This window comes from Ursus arctos, unplaced genomic scaffold (genome assembly GCF_023065955.2).
Source record: "Ursus arctos isolate Adak ecotype North America unplaced genomic scaffold, UrsArc2.0 scaffold_21, whole genome shotgun sequence".
Lineage (NCBI taxonomy): Eukaryota > Metazoa > Chordata > Mammalia > Carnivora > Ursidae > Ursus > Ursus arctos.
The window spans coordinates 23,836,849-23,854,617 of NW_026622886.1; the positions used below are offsets into that span (position 1 = coordinate 23,836,849).

Below are 17,769 nucleotides of genomic sequence, written 5' to 3' on the forward strand. Positions count from 1 at the left end.
ACAGAACTGTTTCATCACACAGAGATCTCACTTGTGTTACCCCTCTATTGTCACACTCATCCCCTTCTTCCCCACCATCCTAACTCCTAGAAATCACTGCTTTCATCTCTATTATTTTGTCACTCAAGAATGTTATATAAGTAGAATAATAAATTATTTTTGAAATTGGATTTTATCATTTAGTGTAATGTCCTTAAGATCCTCCAAGGTGTTGCATGTATCAAGAACTTGTTCCTTGTTATTGCTAAGTAGTATTCCATGGTATGAATATACTAAAGTTTATTTAGTCATTTGTTAATTGCAGGACATTTTGACTATTTCCAGTTTTGGGCTATTATAAATAAACCTGCTATTAACAGTTGTGTACCTGTTTTTATATGAACATAAGTTTTATTTCTCTAGGATAAAATGCTCAGCAGTGTGATAGCTGAACCATACCATTAGCTTATGTTTATTTATTTATTTATTTATTTATTTATTTATATTTTTAAAAAAGATTTATTTATTTTAGAGAGAGAGAGCAGGAGGGGCAGAGGGATAGGGAGAGATAGTCTTAAGCAGACTCCATGCTGAGCGCAGAGCCCAACATGGAGCTCAGTCTCATGAACCTGAGATCATGACCTGAGTCAAAACCAAGAGTCAGACGCTCAACTGACTGTGCCACCCAGATGCCCCATGTTTAGGTTTCTTTTTTAATAGAAACTAATTTAAATAGACTAATTTCCAAGTGAAAGTGACGATACCATTTGTATTACCATCATCAATGATTCAGTTTCTCTTTGCTCTCACCAGAATTTGGTATTTTCATTATTTCTAATTTTAGTTGTTTTGAGAAATGTTTTGATAAATAGCGTTATCTCATTTTGTCTTAATTTGTATTTCTATTATGGCTAGTGATGTTGAACATTTTTGTGTGCTTACTTGCCAACTATATGTTCTTTTTGGCAAAATACATATTTTTGCCCATTTTCTAAATGGACTACTTGGTTTTTAATTGTAGAGTTTTGAGAGTTCTTTATAGAATTTATAAAGAACTTTATAAAGTTCTTTATAAATATCCTTTGTCAGATATGCTGTTTGTAAATATATTCTCCCAGTCTGCAGCTTGTTTTCTTATCTTCTTCACATGGTCTTTTACAGTATAAAAGTCTAATTTTTGACAAAGTTTAATTTATATATATTTTCTTTTATATATATCATGATTTTTGGTGTCACATGTAAGAACACTTTACCAAGCCTCAGGTTCTAGAAATTTTCTCCTGTGTTTTCTTTTTTTTTTTTCAAAGTCTTGTAGTTTTACATTTTGTGAACTAATGACTTATTTTGAGTTCATTTTTTACATACAGTGTAAGGCTTAGTTTAAGGCTCTGTTTTGCCTGTGGATATCCAATTGTTTCTGTACCATTTGTTGAAAAAGCTATCCTTCCTTCATGTATTGTCTTTGCACCTTTGTCAAAAATAAGTTGGCTATACTTGTGTTGTCTATTTCTGGATTTGTTATTCTGTTCTATTGATCCATTTCTATCCATCATTCAATACCACATGGCTTTGATTACTGTAGTTGTATGATTAAACTTGAAATCAGAAAAAGTGAATCTTCCCATTTTCTTCTTCTTTTTCAAAATTGACTTAGCTATTCCAGTTCCTTTTTCTTTCCATATTAACTTTAGAATAATCTTGTCTAGGCTTATAAAAAAAATCTCTCTGAGATTTTGATAAGAATTGCATTGAATGGCAATTGGAGAGATATGACATCTTTATTACATTGAGTCTTCCAATCCATGAATATGGTATCTCTAATTAATTTGACTTCTTTGATTTCTATCATTAACACTTTTTAAATTTTGTGGTTTTTTTTAAAGATTTTATTTATTTATTTGACAAAGAAAGAGAGAGAGTACAAGCAGTAGGAGTGGCAGGCAGAGGAAGAAGCAGGCTCCCTGCTGAGCAAGGAACCGGATGTGGGACTCGATCCCAGGACCTGGGGATCATGACCTGAGCTGAAGGTAGATGCTTAACTGATTGAAACACCCAGGCATCCCATATTTTGTACTTTTCTTCAGCATACAAGTCCTATATATATCATGCCAAGTTTACATTCAGGTATTTTTTTCTTTCTTTTATCTTCTTTTTTTTTTTTTTTTTTGAGAAACTGTAAATGGTATTGTATTTTTATCTTCATTTTCTTCATGTGCCCTGCTGGTATATAGAAATTCAATTGATTTCTGTATGTTGATATTACATCCTGTAGTTTTACTGAACTCATTCATTAATTTTTGGAGGTTTTAATTTTTCATGTAGAAGTATACCCATTCTTTTTACTGGTTTATGGCACTGGATAGAATTTCTAGTACATGTTATTTAAAAAGTTAAAGAAGTCCCCCCTCTGTTATGGGTTGGATTGTGTTTTTCCAATTGTTGAAGTCCTAGCCCTCATACCTCAGAATGGGATTTTATTGGAAATAGGCAAACTGTAGAGGTAACTAGCTAAGTTATAATGAGATCATACTGGAGTAGGGTGGGTCCCTAATCCAATATGACCAGTGTTCTTACCAGAAGGGGAAATTTGGAGCAGACACATAGAGAGAATTCTATGTAATGATGAGGGCAGATATCAGGTGATGCTTCTACATGCCAAGGAATGGCAAAGATAGCCAGAAAACCACCAGAAAGTAGAGGAGAAGTATGGAACAGATTCTCCTTCACAGCCCTCAGAAGGAACCAACCCAGCTGACCTTGATCTTGAATGTCTAATATCCAGAACTGTTAGATAATATGTTCCTGTTGCTTAAACATTTCAGGTTTTGGTATTTTGTTACGGTAATCAGCAAACTAATATATCTGCTATTCCTGGTCTTCTGAGAAGTTTTGGTTTTGTTTTGCCACGAATGTGTGTTAAATTTTATCAAATGCTTTTTCTGCATCAATTCATATGGCCATGTGATTTTTTTTCTCTAGCCTGTTGATATCGTGGATTACAGTAGCTATTTTTTTAATGTTGAAGTAGCCTTGTATGCTGAAATAAATCCTACTGCTCATGCTGTATAATTTTTTAATGTATATTGTTAGAGTCAGTTTATTAATATTTTGTTGGGGATTATTTTTTAGTTTATATTCATAAGGAACATCTGTCTCTGGTTTTGTTTATTTGTTTTGGACTTTTTTTTTTTTTTTGGTTTTGTTATCAGAATAATACTGGATATAACTATGAGATTGACCTTCATTGCCTTATTGGAATCAGGGTATTTCAAATGGAATTCAGTATATCCAAGTATATCAGGTATTCCCAATCAAGTTACAAAATTTTGATTAAATATGGTGGAATGATCATAACTCCTGTATTTTTTCTTAAAACCATACTAAAGTGATCATAAATGGATTTCAAAAATGGTACAAATCAACAAGGACAATGTACACAAGAAAAAGGTAATAACTAAATTTTAGAAGCTGAAAATGATTAAGTTATAATTGATCTAATCGACCAGAGAAAGCTGAAGCTTATCCAGAAGGGTGTGAACCTCTGAGGCAAGCTAATCACAATGCAAATCCAGCAAATCTTGGGAGCTGGAAACACCAGTTACACTAACTGGGTTAGGGCACAAGTGGGTCTGAAAACTAGAAGATTGTTCAAAAAACTATATAAATAGTAGTTCAAAAAAACACAAAAAACAAAAAACAGTAGCTCAAATCCCAGATCCACTCCCATGCTATTCTCAGTCAGGAAATACTACTCTCAGCAGAGGATTAAAGTTTATTTTCTAGAAAAGCTGAAAATGGGGGACACCATATACAGATGAAGGCAAGGACATCACTACAAATATAAGGAAGCAAAGTAAAAGTCTACACATGAATAGTGGGCTCACTTCACTCATTTAGTTATAAATGAGTGGCTAGTAACCAGTCTTTTATTCTCTCCAGGCAGGCCATTGTAGAATTCCTCTCTGGAAAACTGACCAACTTAGGAAAGGAATATGCAGATATTGATAGTCTTCAAAATGGTTCTCCAAAGAAACAATTCGGCCAGATCACTCCACAGTGAAAACAGAAATGGAGAAGCCTACTTTAATACATTAAATATCCAATCAGCTTTTTGGTCTCTCTTAAAGATGATTAAGAAGCCAACAATCACCACACATGAGAGGAAATCCTCTAATATGAAAGGCAGAGATCAAAATAAATAATAAAATAATTGAAACAGAGATGATGAAAGAAACAGGAGAAAACTTTCTGTAAAAATTATAAAGAGAAATGAAATTGCATTATGTAAGAATAAGAGGCAATAAGATTCAGAAAACAAAGTTAGCCTTGGAAATTAAATAGATAAAGAGCAAAAATAAGAAATTTACAGGAGAATTTGGAAGATAAATTTGAAGACAAAAAATTTTTAGATAAAATAAAGAGCTAGGCTATAGGAAGTAACAGATAAATCTAATTTGCTTTATAAACCTTATATAACTATTTCACTTTTTAAAATATGTAACAAGTTTTTAAAAATTAAAAGTGTAAGAACCAGGCTGGAAATTGAGCATTAACCCAAGCAGATTTGCAACTTTTTTTTTAATTTTATCTATTTATTAGAGACAGAGAGAGCACAAGCAGGGGGAGTAGCAAAGGGAGAGGGAGAACTGGACCCTCCACTGAGCTGGGAGCCCAATGTGGGGCTCGATCCCAGAACTCTGGGATCATGACCTGAGCCAAAGGCAGATGCTTAACCGACTGAGCCACCCAGGCACCCCAGATTTGCAACTTCTTTAAAAACTGGATTCCTTCCTGGAAAAGAAGAGGGTGTGTAGCAGGCAGAGGTACCTGACGAAGGGCTACTACCTTGACCAACCTGCAGAGATACTCTAGACTGCTCTGGTGAGGCTGGTTTTCAAGTGTTCATTTAATCTTTTCTTTGAGGCTATACGCTATTAAGAACCAGAGATATTTTACAGAACAACAGGGCAGAAAATAGGCGGGAAGATTTCAAATTGTGGCTATAAAATGTCACTAAAATATAAGAGGACTGGCATACTGCTGAGATGGGCTAAGTCGCCACAATTATAGAAGGTTTTCAGCATCTAGGATTCATCATTTTACATGGTCTCAAAGTTGTCAGTGCATGACTTTTGGTAGCAGAAGGATATTTAATAACATGGAGAAAAAGTCAATTAAAGATGTCCATATTTGTATTAAATTCAAGTGACACTTTTAGGGACCCATAAGACAAGATGCTATGGATCACAGCCTAAGAAATTAGCCATAATTAGTGCTGGTTACTGCCAAAGCAATTGACAGCAAAGCCTTAATGAGTGGTCTTAGTTGATAATTGAATTACATACTTGTCTAGTCCCTTTCCCCCTAAAATTACACAATCATTCATTCGACAAACATTTATGAACGACCAGCAGTTATTAGGTACTGTGCTAGGTACCAGGGCTGCAAAGAAAATGACCAGATATAATCTTTGCCTTCATGGAATTTATAATTCACTGGGGAAACTTATAAGGGTGACCATGAAAGGTCATGGTCATCGGAAGGGGGTGGCTAAGGTAAGAGTGACTTAATCCATACATAACTCAGAGAGGACATCTTTGAAAAAGTAAAATTTGAACTGAGAACTAACGGGTGGTTAAATAGAGCTGTGAGTGTCTAAGTGTTTTAGGCAGAGAAACAGTATGTGCAAAGGCCTTGGGACAGAACAGAATATGGTGCTTTCAGGGAAGTGAAAGGACATCTATGGCTAGCATGGGGTGAGAAAGAGAGAAAAGGGAACCTGTTGCAGACTGAATGACAGGTAGGAGTTGGGTTGTACTAAGGACTAAGAGGTATACTGTAGATTAGGGGCTTTATCCCAAAGGTAATAGGAAGATGTTGAAGAGTTTGAAGCAGAATCTGATGAGGTTTGAATTCTTGAAATATTTCTCTCACTTCTTTGTGATGAACTGATTGGAGGAAAGAAAATGCAAATTCAAGAAAGCCAATTGGGAACTTTTGCAGTTTGCTATTTTTTGTTGTTGAATTTTCTATTCCTTATGTTTGGTTCTTTATTTTCTTTAATAGGAAATTAGGTATAGGAAATAGAAAATTTCCTTGATAGACTTTTAAGATATAAATGATTGTTTCTTAGGTGGTCAAAAAAACCCAAATCACTGAAATCTGAAATCATACTCGCGCATACACAGATGTGTGTGTGTGTGTGTGTGTGTGTGTGTGTGTGTGCATGCCTATGTGTGTGTGGTGAGGAAAGGTCAGGAAGGGCAGGAAGCATGAAAACTGGTTCACTCCACATCCTTTATTTCTCTTACTATTTGTCCTCCTCCCCTCGGGATCTCTTGCTTAAGGTCCCAGGCTTGTCAGTTGTGATGTTTTGTATAAAGCACTCAGTCAGCTATCACAGAGCAGCGTAACTTCCTTCATGAACTATCAACCTATCTCTTTTATAATTTTACTATTTTAAGCCTAAACATGAATATGTAAACTGGGGTCAAAAGGTCCATGTTTTGACAAGAAGATGGATTTGGAAAGTTAAGGGCATGCCCTCATTTTCACTGATATAAACCATTTACCTAATTTTAAGTGTATAATATCAATCAAATGAGTTTGGGAAGTGAAAAAGTTTCAAGTAAGATCTGAAATTCCTCTATCAGAAAACTCTATTTTTTTTTTTTTTTTTACTTTTTTTGAGCCTGATCTGCTTTGACTATATTGGAGAAAGGTTTATATAGTTATATAAGCAGAAAATTCAATCTATGTCAATTCGGTGTCTATTATATTCAATCAGTCTCTGACTGATTGTTCAATCACTGCTTCTTCATTCATGTACACAAGTAGTTATGGAGTGGCACTGCTGTGAGAGATCTTTGCTCTCAAGTGGTTCTTTCAGGTTGAGTGATATAAATTGGCAATGATAACATAAATGGCAAATACAAATGGCTCAGAAGCTAATGGGACACATTTAACTCAGACTCGGAAGTTGTCTTGGAAGATTGGAGACCTGAGAGAAGTGTTCCTCTGGATGCATAGAATTCTACCAGTCACTGCAGGGGAGAAGAATAGTCTAAAGCAGAGGGAAGAGCAAAAGCACACCCAAAGAACAGAGAGGGCATGGCCCATTTGAAGGATTAAGAGTAGTTCCAGGTAGGAGATTGTGAGGGTGGAGGGAGTCACAGGAGCTGAGGCTGGAGAGGGAAGCAGGGGCCAGATCATGATGGGAGCCATGGTAAGGAGTTTGGGGTCTTATTACTCTGTGGGCAAAGGAAAGCCATACAAAGTCTTAAACAGATTATTATAGTCAGATTTGCACTTTGGAGACACATCACTCTGGTTACAAGGCAAAAGATGGACTGGAGGCAAGCAAATCAGTTGGGAAATGGTTAAAGTAACCCAAGCAAGAGATAGTGGAGTACCTTTGTTGGGGCAGCAAGAATGAGGAGAATTAGATGAAATAAGCAAAAATTTAGGAGTAAATTAATAAGACTACATGATTTATTTGGATGGGAGAGGTGAGCGAAGGGTGAGGAAAGAGTCAAAGTTCATGCCCAAGTTTCTGGTTAGAAAACTGGGCTAATAGAAGTGGGAATGTTGAGTGTGTGGTGCCTGTAGAACATCCAAAATGAGATTTCTAAAAAATTATATTTATTCAGTGGGGATGGGTGAGTAGGTGGGAGGGGAGTATTTTCTCATCGAAAACTCTTTCATTTGTGAATGATATAAAACCTCACTCAAGCAATCAAGAAAATGTGTTGGCTCATGTTATGGAAAAATCCAGATGTATATTTAAGGCTTCAGACCCATCTGGATCCAGAGACTTGAATGAATTTGTCAGGACTTGGTTTTTATGGGCTTTCCACAGTAATGGCCTCATTTTTCTGACCCCCAGCAACGCTGTGCTTATATCATTTTCACTGCCAGCAATCTCAGCAGACAGAACATAATTATTCCTTGATGGCTTCAGCATAAGTCCTAGCAGAGAATCTCTTTGGCTCTATTTGACCTGATTTGGGTCATGTGGCTATCTCTCATTCAACCTCTGTGGCCAGATGAATGGGATGAAAATGTCTACTGCAGTGATGTAATGCACACATGTATAAGATGAACATGGGAAAGCTGAGAAAAATGGCCAGGCAGGTGATAGGAAATTAAAACACTAGGAAACAAACTGGAGTATATTCAAGAGGGAGGAAATGGTCAGCTGTGTCTAATGACAGTGTTCAGTCAACTGAGAAAAGAATTTCAAATATTTATTTGATTTAGCAACAAAATGATGATTTATAACCTTGGCAAAGAAGTTTCAGTGTGTAGTTGGTCAGAAGAGAAAATGGAGTGCCACAGATGAAAAATTGGCAAAGTGTTAGAGGCTGGGAGTATAGACAACTCTTTTTATTGTGAAGAAGAGGTAAGTACCTGGATGGTAGTTAAGTTCACAAATGCAGCTGCATTATTCTGGGAGCAAGTAAGTGACCATTGACAGAAGTCAAAATAAATGGTGCCTGGACTGCCACCACCCCTGTCAGCCCTTCCTGGCTCTGCTTCTGCATTCTTGCAATGCAAGCCTGGTGTCTCATTTTGAGGCAGAGGAGAATGACACTCACCATCCTGAGGATAACAACAACAAAAGACAGAGACGATGACAGAAACAATGACCTCATTGATTCCCAATGCAGCAGGGCAGAAGGAATGTGAGACAGTTTAAGAATGAATATATATATATATATATATATATATACACACACACACACATATATCTATGACAAAGTAATGACTTTCAAAGGGTTTTGTTTTTGTTTTGTTTTATATTTATTTATTTGTCAGAGAGAGAGACAGCTTGAGCACAAGCAGAGGAAACGGCAGGCAGTGGGAGAAGTAGACTCCCTGCTGAGCAGGGAGCCTGATGTGGGGCTCAATCCCAGGACCCTGGGATCATGACCTGAGCCAAAGGCAAACACTTAACTGACTGAGCCACCTAGGCACCTTTACAATGGTTTTTATTTTTATTTTTTTTATTTTTTATTTTTTTTTTTAAAGATTTTATTTATTTATTTGACAGAGAGACACAGCCAGCGAGAGAGGGAACACAAGCAGGGGGAGTGGGAAAGGAAGAAGCAGGCTCATAGCGGAAGAGCCTGATGTGGGGCTCGATCCCAGAACGCTGGGATCACGCCCTGAGCCAAAGGCAGACGCTTAACGACTGTGCCACCCAGGCGCCCCTACAATGGTTTTTAATAAAGCACATTCATTTCTAATTTATGGGCATCCATCTTTAAATTTTTATAAGCTGTGTTTAGGTCTGTTTATAAAATTCATGTGTGTGTCAAAATTGTATAGTAGTTATTAAATGGGCTTTGGAATTAGAGAGGTTCAGAACTGGCTCTGACACTTCCTATTTGTGATTTTGGGAAAAATTATCAAAGCTCTTGATATCTTGACCTTCTCATTGGTAAAGGGTGGTGGCTAATAATAATAATACCCACTACATACACGTGCTCTGAAGATGAAGTTACATAACGTAAGAAAAACACTCATCACCATGCCAATCACATACGAAGTATTCAATCATGTTTCCTACTACTGCTGTGGTTATTACATCTTTCTTTTATTTAACCCCTCTTCATTGTGCATTAACTAATTAGCATATCTGAATGGTAAGTTTTGTTCAACAGTACATCATGTGCTAGGTTAAAAAAAAGTATAGTGAAGTTTTTCTCAATTCGTGGCATGCAAACTACACTTTTATATTTACACTCCAATATATTATTGGGGCATCCTTAATTAACAACAACAAAATGGAAAAGAGAAAAACCAAGATGTCTGTTTACTTTGTCCAATCAGATAACATTGTTTTTATTAATTTAAAACTAAATTTCTACAGTTATAGCATCTATTAGTATTCACTCAGTTTTAACTCTTTCACTAAATATAAATCCATGGTGTCCTTGACCCATGTCCCAGTGAATTCTGGACTTGCACTGGAGCTTGGTCTCGATTTAGTAAATCTCTTCAACATCTTACTTTGGTTATAAAATGGCAATATTGGCACTTAGTATAACAATGAAGTTCTTTTTTCCACTCACACTATAATTTTCTTCTAATCTCTATCAAAAAATTATTGATGACTAGGGGCACCTGGGTGGCTCAGTCTGTTAAGGCTCAGAATCTTGATTTCAGCTCAGGTCATGATCTCATGAGATCAAGTGTCACATGGGTCTCCGTGCTTAGAGTGGAATCTGCTTGAGATTCTCTCTCTCCCTCTCCCTCTGACCCTTCCCCCCACTCATGCACGTGCTCTAAATAAATCAATAAATAAAATCTTTAAAATAAAAAATATTGATGATTCTAAACTAAATTATAGTTCTGACTACTAATAACAGATTTACAGCATAGTAGCATCTCAAATGGGAATTAGTTTTATGGTCAATACTTAAAGTAAAAATGAAATAAAATAAATAATACCCTTGAAATGACCTTCAAATACAACATTCATTAAATCTAATACAATTTTTCCACTGGTCTCAGAATGGAGCTGTTTCTTTGGTTAAGCAACAGTTGACAGTTGGCATTTAAGGACGATGTCTCAGAAAAAAGTATTTACTGCATGTTTAAAAATGAAAATTACACTTACTGCATGCAGCAAGATGCTTCCATTCAGGTAGTTGAGAACGGAGATAACTGGAGAACAACAGAGTCGTATCTTCCATTTCATGCTCACTCAGAGCCGTAAACTCATCCTGTGGACAGTGGATAAAATCAGCTGATCTCTCTCTCTCTCTGCCCTCTGAACACTTATAATTGAATTTATTTAAGTTACATAAGCACCATGATACTTCATTATAATATTTATTAGATGACGACAGTGTATGAGATCCTTTAACATCTATGAACAGTCTTTTCATAAACATATATGAGAGTTAGACTTGATATTAACTAACAAGTTTTTTAACCCATCAGTTGAAACAAACAAAAAATACTAACAATTTGATAGAACTATTGCCTGAAGTATGTTAGGAGTATAACAATAACAAAAAATAAATTATAGGGCCAAAATATTCAGGCTAGTTATTTGCTGGGCCCTCCCAGTATAGCTGTGATGCACAACAAGAATCTGGAAACATCTGCGTCTTTCTGATATGGGGGTGGAAGTTCTTGGGAAAAGGGGTAGTACAAAGCTGTATGACCATATTGAATGCACTAATTGGTGCTACATATGCTGAAATCAAATTATCTTGGCAATTGTGATAGAAGTATTTTCTGCAAAAGCAGAATTCCCCTACCAACAGCTTTAGAAGATATCCTAGCATATATTTTACATATTGTACCGGTAATTGTTTTTTCTTTTTTTGCCAGGAGCGATTTTACCTAACTTATACAAACACACGCAGATGAATAAACGGTGTGTTGGGCTCTACAGATCAATAACCAAAATTGAAAAATGAGAATTTTTTTTCCTTCCTGAGGATAGACTCACTATATGATCATATATGGATAGACTCACTGGGTTCTATGTAAAAAAAACAACAACAAAAAACAATGGAGTATGTATGCACGTAGGCAAAACGGAGAAAAACGTTCTCCTTTTTTCCCCTCGGCCTGTACCACCTTGTGTTATCTTCATAGATCCACTTTTTTTTTTTTTTTGGCTATTATTTTAAATATTTAACATGCTGTTGTTAGAAAAATTTATTTGAGGAAAATATGTAGACTAAGATTCAAAAAAAAAAAAGAAGGGAAGAGGTAAAGAAGGAAAGAAGAAGGAAGGAAGGGAGAAAGAAGCCATTAAAGTATACTACTTAAGAATGTTGTAATAAACTGGCAGTGGATTAAACTCATGGTTAAATTTTTAAAAACTACAAAATTTAAAAAACACAAAAAATTAAGTCTAAAATAATAACAAGCACCCGTTTTTGTCTGTGTATGCGTTTAGAAACATTAACACTTACTAAACAGAGTAGTATTTTGAGGACCTCAGAGTTGAGTTTATTTTACTTCATAAAATACATGGTTCTTTTGCAGTGATGTCTGGGGTGTAATCAATCAGTATTGGATTGTAAAAAGCCCTCAATTCAGAGTGCTATTAGTAAATTAAGTAAGTCTTAAATGACAAGTACATAGATTATTTCATGCATTTCTAATTCTGATGTTAAGGCTGAATTATGATGGATCAGGTTTTAATTGGGCATTTTGTAAATAAAGCACTAAAATCTTTTTCATGTAAATAAACGGCACCAAAAAGTCTTACTCTGAAGGGAGTTTTAAAATTATACTCAACACTTAATACAAAAAAAGGCATACCCTCTGGACTAGTCCCTTCCCAAAAGGAAGGAACAAAGGAAGGAGGGACAGAAGAAAGGAGGGAGGGAGGGAAGGAATAAATTAAGGGATATTTTTAAGAAGTTCTCTTCCCTAGTAACTTTCCTGAAAGTTCTGAAAAACCAAGTAAAATACATTCTGTATAATGTCAGTGACATTACCCAAACTCAAACCCAATTATATAGATGAAACTGTGTTTCAGCAAGTTAAGTAATTCACCAAAGATTATACCAGTTTGGCGAGTGTGTTGAGGGAGAGGCAGGTCTCTGTTTACAAAGCTCTTTACCATGTACCACACTGAAGCCTTGTTATTTTTAAAAGTAAATCATCTCTAGGATTGGTTTCTGGATGTCTAGATTCCATACTAATATGTTCGTTTTTCAAGTCAGATTTCATAGGTTGGTTGGAGGTGGAAAGATGAGAGAAGATGAAGTTCTTAGGTTCTTTTATGCTCCACTGCTTCTAGTGTTAGCCATAACAGAGAGAAACATTGAAAGTAACAAATAAGAGAAACTATTTATTCCTGGATCCTGATTTTAAATTGCATACTAAGGGCACCCGGGTGCCTCAGTGTGTTGGACGTCTGCCTTCGGCTCAGGTCATGATCCCACGGTCCTGGAATCCAGCCCTGCATCCAGCCCCCTCCTCAGCGGGGAGCCTGCTTCTCCCTCTTCCTCTGCTGCTCCCCCTCCTTGTGCTCTCTTGCTCTCTCTGTGTCAAACAAATAAATAAAATCCTTAAAATAAATAAATAAATAAATAAATAAATAAATAAATAAATAAATTGCATACTAGTTGGAGGGAGCAAATGTTTTCTCCCTTTTTCCAAGTTTTTTCCTTAGTCTTTTTTCTCTTCTTCCACTATCCTATTCCTACAAGAGGAGGGCGGAGGAGGAGGAGGAGTGGGGGAAGAGGAGGAAAGACACCTATCAGTGAGAGTAAAAACAGGGATCACAGGGCTCCCTTGCTCAAATTCCACTTTTGGGATCTGCCTATCCTCAGGCCTCTCTCATTCTGTTCCACTTCTGTTCACCAGGTCAAAGGTTTTTGGTACAGAAGCAGGCTGGGATCTTCCTTGTGGTCAGTTTGGTTATAGTGACACTCTGAAAATCTATAGGTGGCTTCTAGATCTAGATTGGAGAGAGGACGTAGCAGAGGCTCATTTCAACCACCAGCTTGCATTGTGTTTGCCAGTCTAACATTATAGGGCTGCTCATTTATCTCCGGTTCCTGGTTCAAAATTCAGGAGGAGACTAGACTTCTCCAGAATCCCAAAATAGTCATTTTATTGTCATTGTTGCTACTAAGAAAGCAGAATATTCGGTGTTCCAAAGAGAATATATTAATAAAGTCTGATCCCTTGAAAGACTTTAATATAATTTTAAGAAAGTAAAAATTATGTGTTATGTTTTTGATTTTTTCCAGTGACTGCGATAACTAAAATGGGAAGATTTCCAAACCTTGCTTTTGGGAACATATAAATCAAAAGCAGTAATAAAAAAATTGGATAATTTTGTAAGTTTCGCAGCCTGACAGTATTGCTTTAAAAACTGCAAATCTTTGACACATTATGGTTTAAGAATATGCTTTCACATGTCTAATTGCTAGCTGATAGAAAGACATGAATCTGCGTGGAATCCAAAGTTTCCATCTGTCTAGCTGATTGCTTCAATGTGAGTTTGCTAATAATGAATTTTATTTTAAAAAATGAACAAATTCATTAACATATGAAAACGTGCTTTTCCTTTTTTCTGAAGATTGTAGTGCTGTTATACCTGCAAATCACCTCATCCCAGATTCCTCAGCCTAGATCACTTTCTCTGGTCAGGTGCTCTGACAGCATCTTTGCTTTTATCACAGAATTGTTATTGCTGAAGCAGGTAGGAAGCTATTGGTATAACCATGGTTGATGGACTGCATCCCTCAATAGATTGTAGGCTCCATGAATAAAGAGATCACATTGATTTTATTCATCATACTTCTGTCATCCAGCACAGAGCCCAATATATGGTGAGTAAACTTCAATCAAAACCAACAGATCACATTTATAATGCAGATGCAGATATTAGAACCAACAATATTTAAGCCAAACATTAATTTGAGAAATCTGAAAGATTGGAGAATTTAATATTTATGTTTAAAATAATTATTGTTAGGTAAGATCTTACTTATTGTTATTTTGTTCATTGTTTTCTGACTGTTGTAGAGTCTTTGTTCTTTGCTTCCTCTTCTGTCGTCTCTGTGACTTAATGACTTTTTGTGGAGGTATGCTTTGACTCATCTATCATAACCTTTTGTGAACCTACTACAGGTTTTTCTTTGGTGTTTACCATGAGGATTACATCGTAAGCTTGGTGTAGCCCTTTTGGGGTTCAACCTATTTGGGAATCCATGAATCTGGATGCCTACTTCTCTCCCCAAGTTTGCAAAGTTTTCATTTATTTCTTTAACAGATTTTCTGCCCCTTTCTCTTTCTTGTCTTCTTCCAGGATTCCCATAATGCATACATTATTTTGATGGCATACCATCAAAAGAAGGTAAGCTTTCTTTATTTTTCTTCATTTTTTTTCTCCTAACTGGATCATTTCAAATGGTCTGTCTTTGAATTCATTGATTTTCTCCTACTCTGTCAAGTCACCTGTTGAAGCGCTCTATTGAATTCTTCAGTTGTCATTGTATTTTTCAGCTTTAGAATTTCTGTCTAGTTTTTATTTATTTTTTAATGGATTGTCTTTATTTCTTTGTTGAACTTCTCATATGCCTCATGCATTGTTTTCCTAATACTGTTTCTTGTCTGTGTGGTCTTGCAGTACACTCAACTTCTTTAGGAAGATTATTCTGAATTCTTTGTCAGATAGTTCATAGATTTCCATTTCTTTAGGGTCAATTATTGGAGCTTTATTAGTTCCTTTTGGTAGTTCCATGTTTACCTGATCCTTTGTGATCCTTGTATCCTTGCATCGGTATCCGCACTTTTGAGTAGAGTCTCCTCTACTAGAATTTATGGATTTGTTGGTAAGGAATTACCTTAGCCAGTCAGCTTAGCCTGTAGTAAGCTTGATGAATCAGCAGGTAGTGTCTGTAGCAAGTAGGGTTTGCTATTGGGTTCCCTAGAAAGGCAAGGTCACCCTGCCCATGCTCTGAGGTCAGATGGAGCATACCATGGCTGGATTCTGCAGTCAAACAGGATTGGTTTTTGGATTCCCTGGTTGAATGGGGTCACAGATTATGCTCCATGAGTGCATGGGGTCACTGGCTGGATTTCCTGTCTGGATGAGGCTGCAAGCTTTGTTCAGCAATTGAGCAGACCTGTATGCTAAGCTTCACTGCTGGGTTGGTTGGTAGACTGGACTCCATGGCCGAATGGTACTATAGGCTGGACTCTGAGGCTGCTCAGGATCATTGTTCAGGTTCCCTGGTTATCTGGGGTCAGAGGGTATGATCAACAGCTGGCTTGTGTCCCTGATCATAAAGGCCATAGGATGTGCTCTGCTGCTGCTGGTTATCTGTAACCACACTTCCCAGAGGGGCTATGTTCAGCAGTTGGGCTGGAGTGCAAATTTGCTCCCCCACCTGGGAAGACACTGTTGGTAGGCATGTAGATTGAGCTGCTATGGAAAACAGAATTGAGGTTCCTCAAAAATTTTAAAATAGAACAATCATTTGATCCAGCAATCCCATTTCTAGGTATGTATCAACAAATAAAGAAACAAAGAAACAACAAAAAAATAAAATCACTATCTTGAAGAGATTTATCTACATCTCCATGTTCACTGAATTATTTACAAAAGTCAAGACACAGAAACAACCAAAATGCCTGTCAATAGATGACTGGATAGAGAAAATGTGATACACACACACACACACACACACACACACACTCTCACACAATGGAATATTATTTATCCATGAGGAGGAAGGAAATTCTGTCATTTGTGACAAAATGGATGAACCTCAAGGGCATTATGAGAAGTAAAGTAAGTCAGACAGAAAAAGATAAATACTGTATGATCTCACTTATATGTGGAATCTAAAAAGAAACTGAAACCACCACAGAAATAATAGAAACTGAAATCACAGAAATAATAGATTGGTGGCTGCAGGGGGTGGAGGGTATGTGGAGAAAATGGATGATGGTAGTCAAAGGGTACATATTTTCAGTTAGAAGATGAGTAAGTTCTGGGGATCTAACCTGTAATAGTTAACTATAGTTAACAATACTGTATCATTTACTTGAAAGTTGCTAACAGTTCCTACCACAAAAAAAGGTAACCATGCGGTATGTGTTTACTAACCTTATTGTGGTAATCATAAATATATATCAAATCATCAACTGTACACCTTAAACTTACACAGTATTATATGTCAGTTATATTTCATAAAGCTGGGGAAATTTTGCAAGAATTTAAAACATTGCTACTTGTGTCACTAACTTTTACTTTTTTTTTTTTTTTTGGAAGCTATGTTTACTTTTCATAGTTGCAGGATAATTATGCTAATCAGAGAAAATTGAAGTAAACAGCACACGGCCCCTTCCAAGCCTCTAAAGCAGGGTCTGGCACATAAGGCACCCAAGAAATGCTTACTGTGAGAATACATAAATGCAACTGAGTAGGTTGTTTTCTTTGAACATAATATGAATTTTTTTCATGTAGTTCTTTAAATTTGTTTCAATTTTACTTTTCAGGATGGTGGGGCTTTATTTACTAAAAATGATTGCAGATGTTAAGTATATCTGTCCTATTTCCCACCAAACTTCGTCAGGTGAAAATGTGTCACTATCTTTGTGTTTTTCAACATTTTCTGCTAGGACTGGCTTTCTCAAACACAAAACAATTAATTAGAGATGCTTTTCTCACATATTATCTAGGGATGAGGCCATTCTCTGGGTACATTGACAGAAAGCCCAAACTCCTAGCAAAGATCCTTAGTAAATGCTGGCTTTTGCATAATATGGTAGAGAAGGGAAGAAATCAGAAATATTTGAATGGTACATGTGGTATATTTCTTTCTTAGCAGCAATAAATTCTTTAAACCCAATTGAGTTTTAGTGGGCCCTTTCTAGGTATGAACATTTGGCATGTTGAAAGTTACAAAGTTGCTAAGTGTTAAAACAGGAGCCTTAGAATAAGGTTTATTTGCCATGTTTACTATGGTGGATGTCTTAATTCTCTGCTTGGTAACCTCCAGTTGAAACTGGTATTGGAATGGAACTAAGGTACCAAGTAAACAATGTTGATAGTACACACTATTATTACCAACTATCTTGCTCTATCTAGAACTGAAAGATTTCCTTGGATGTGGGACTGTCAGTGATAAAACTGGGGAGATACTGGGCAATTTGGGGAGGGTTGATCTCTCTAGCTGCTCTGTTTATGTCACACTTCACTTCAGCAACCAGGAGTGCATTATTTTATTCATCCTAATACCAGCTGTGTTCTATTACTGAAATAAAGTAAATGAGAAGTTGTGAGCTGGGTAT

General features: G+C 36.3%; 1 long non-coding RNA gene across 1 annotated transcript in view; it reads right to left on the reverse strand.

Annotated features, from left to right (window-relative positions):
* LOC130544505 (uncharacterized) overlaps positions 1-17,769 on the reverse strand; it is a 199,009-nt gene that overhangs the window by 17,301 nt on the left and 163,939 nt on the right. The window contains exon 3 of the long non-coding RNA XR_008960830.1: positions 10,604-10,709. This is a non-coding gene — a long non-coding RNA (uncharacterized LOC130544505). The remainder of the gene's footprint in view (positions 1-10,603; positions 10,710-17,769) is intronic.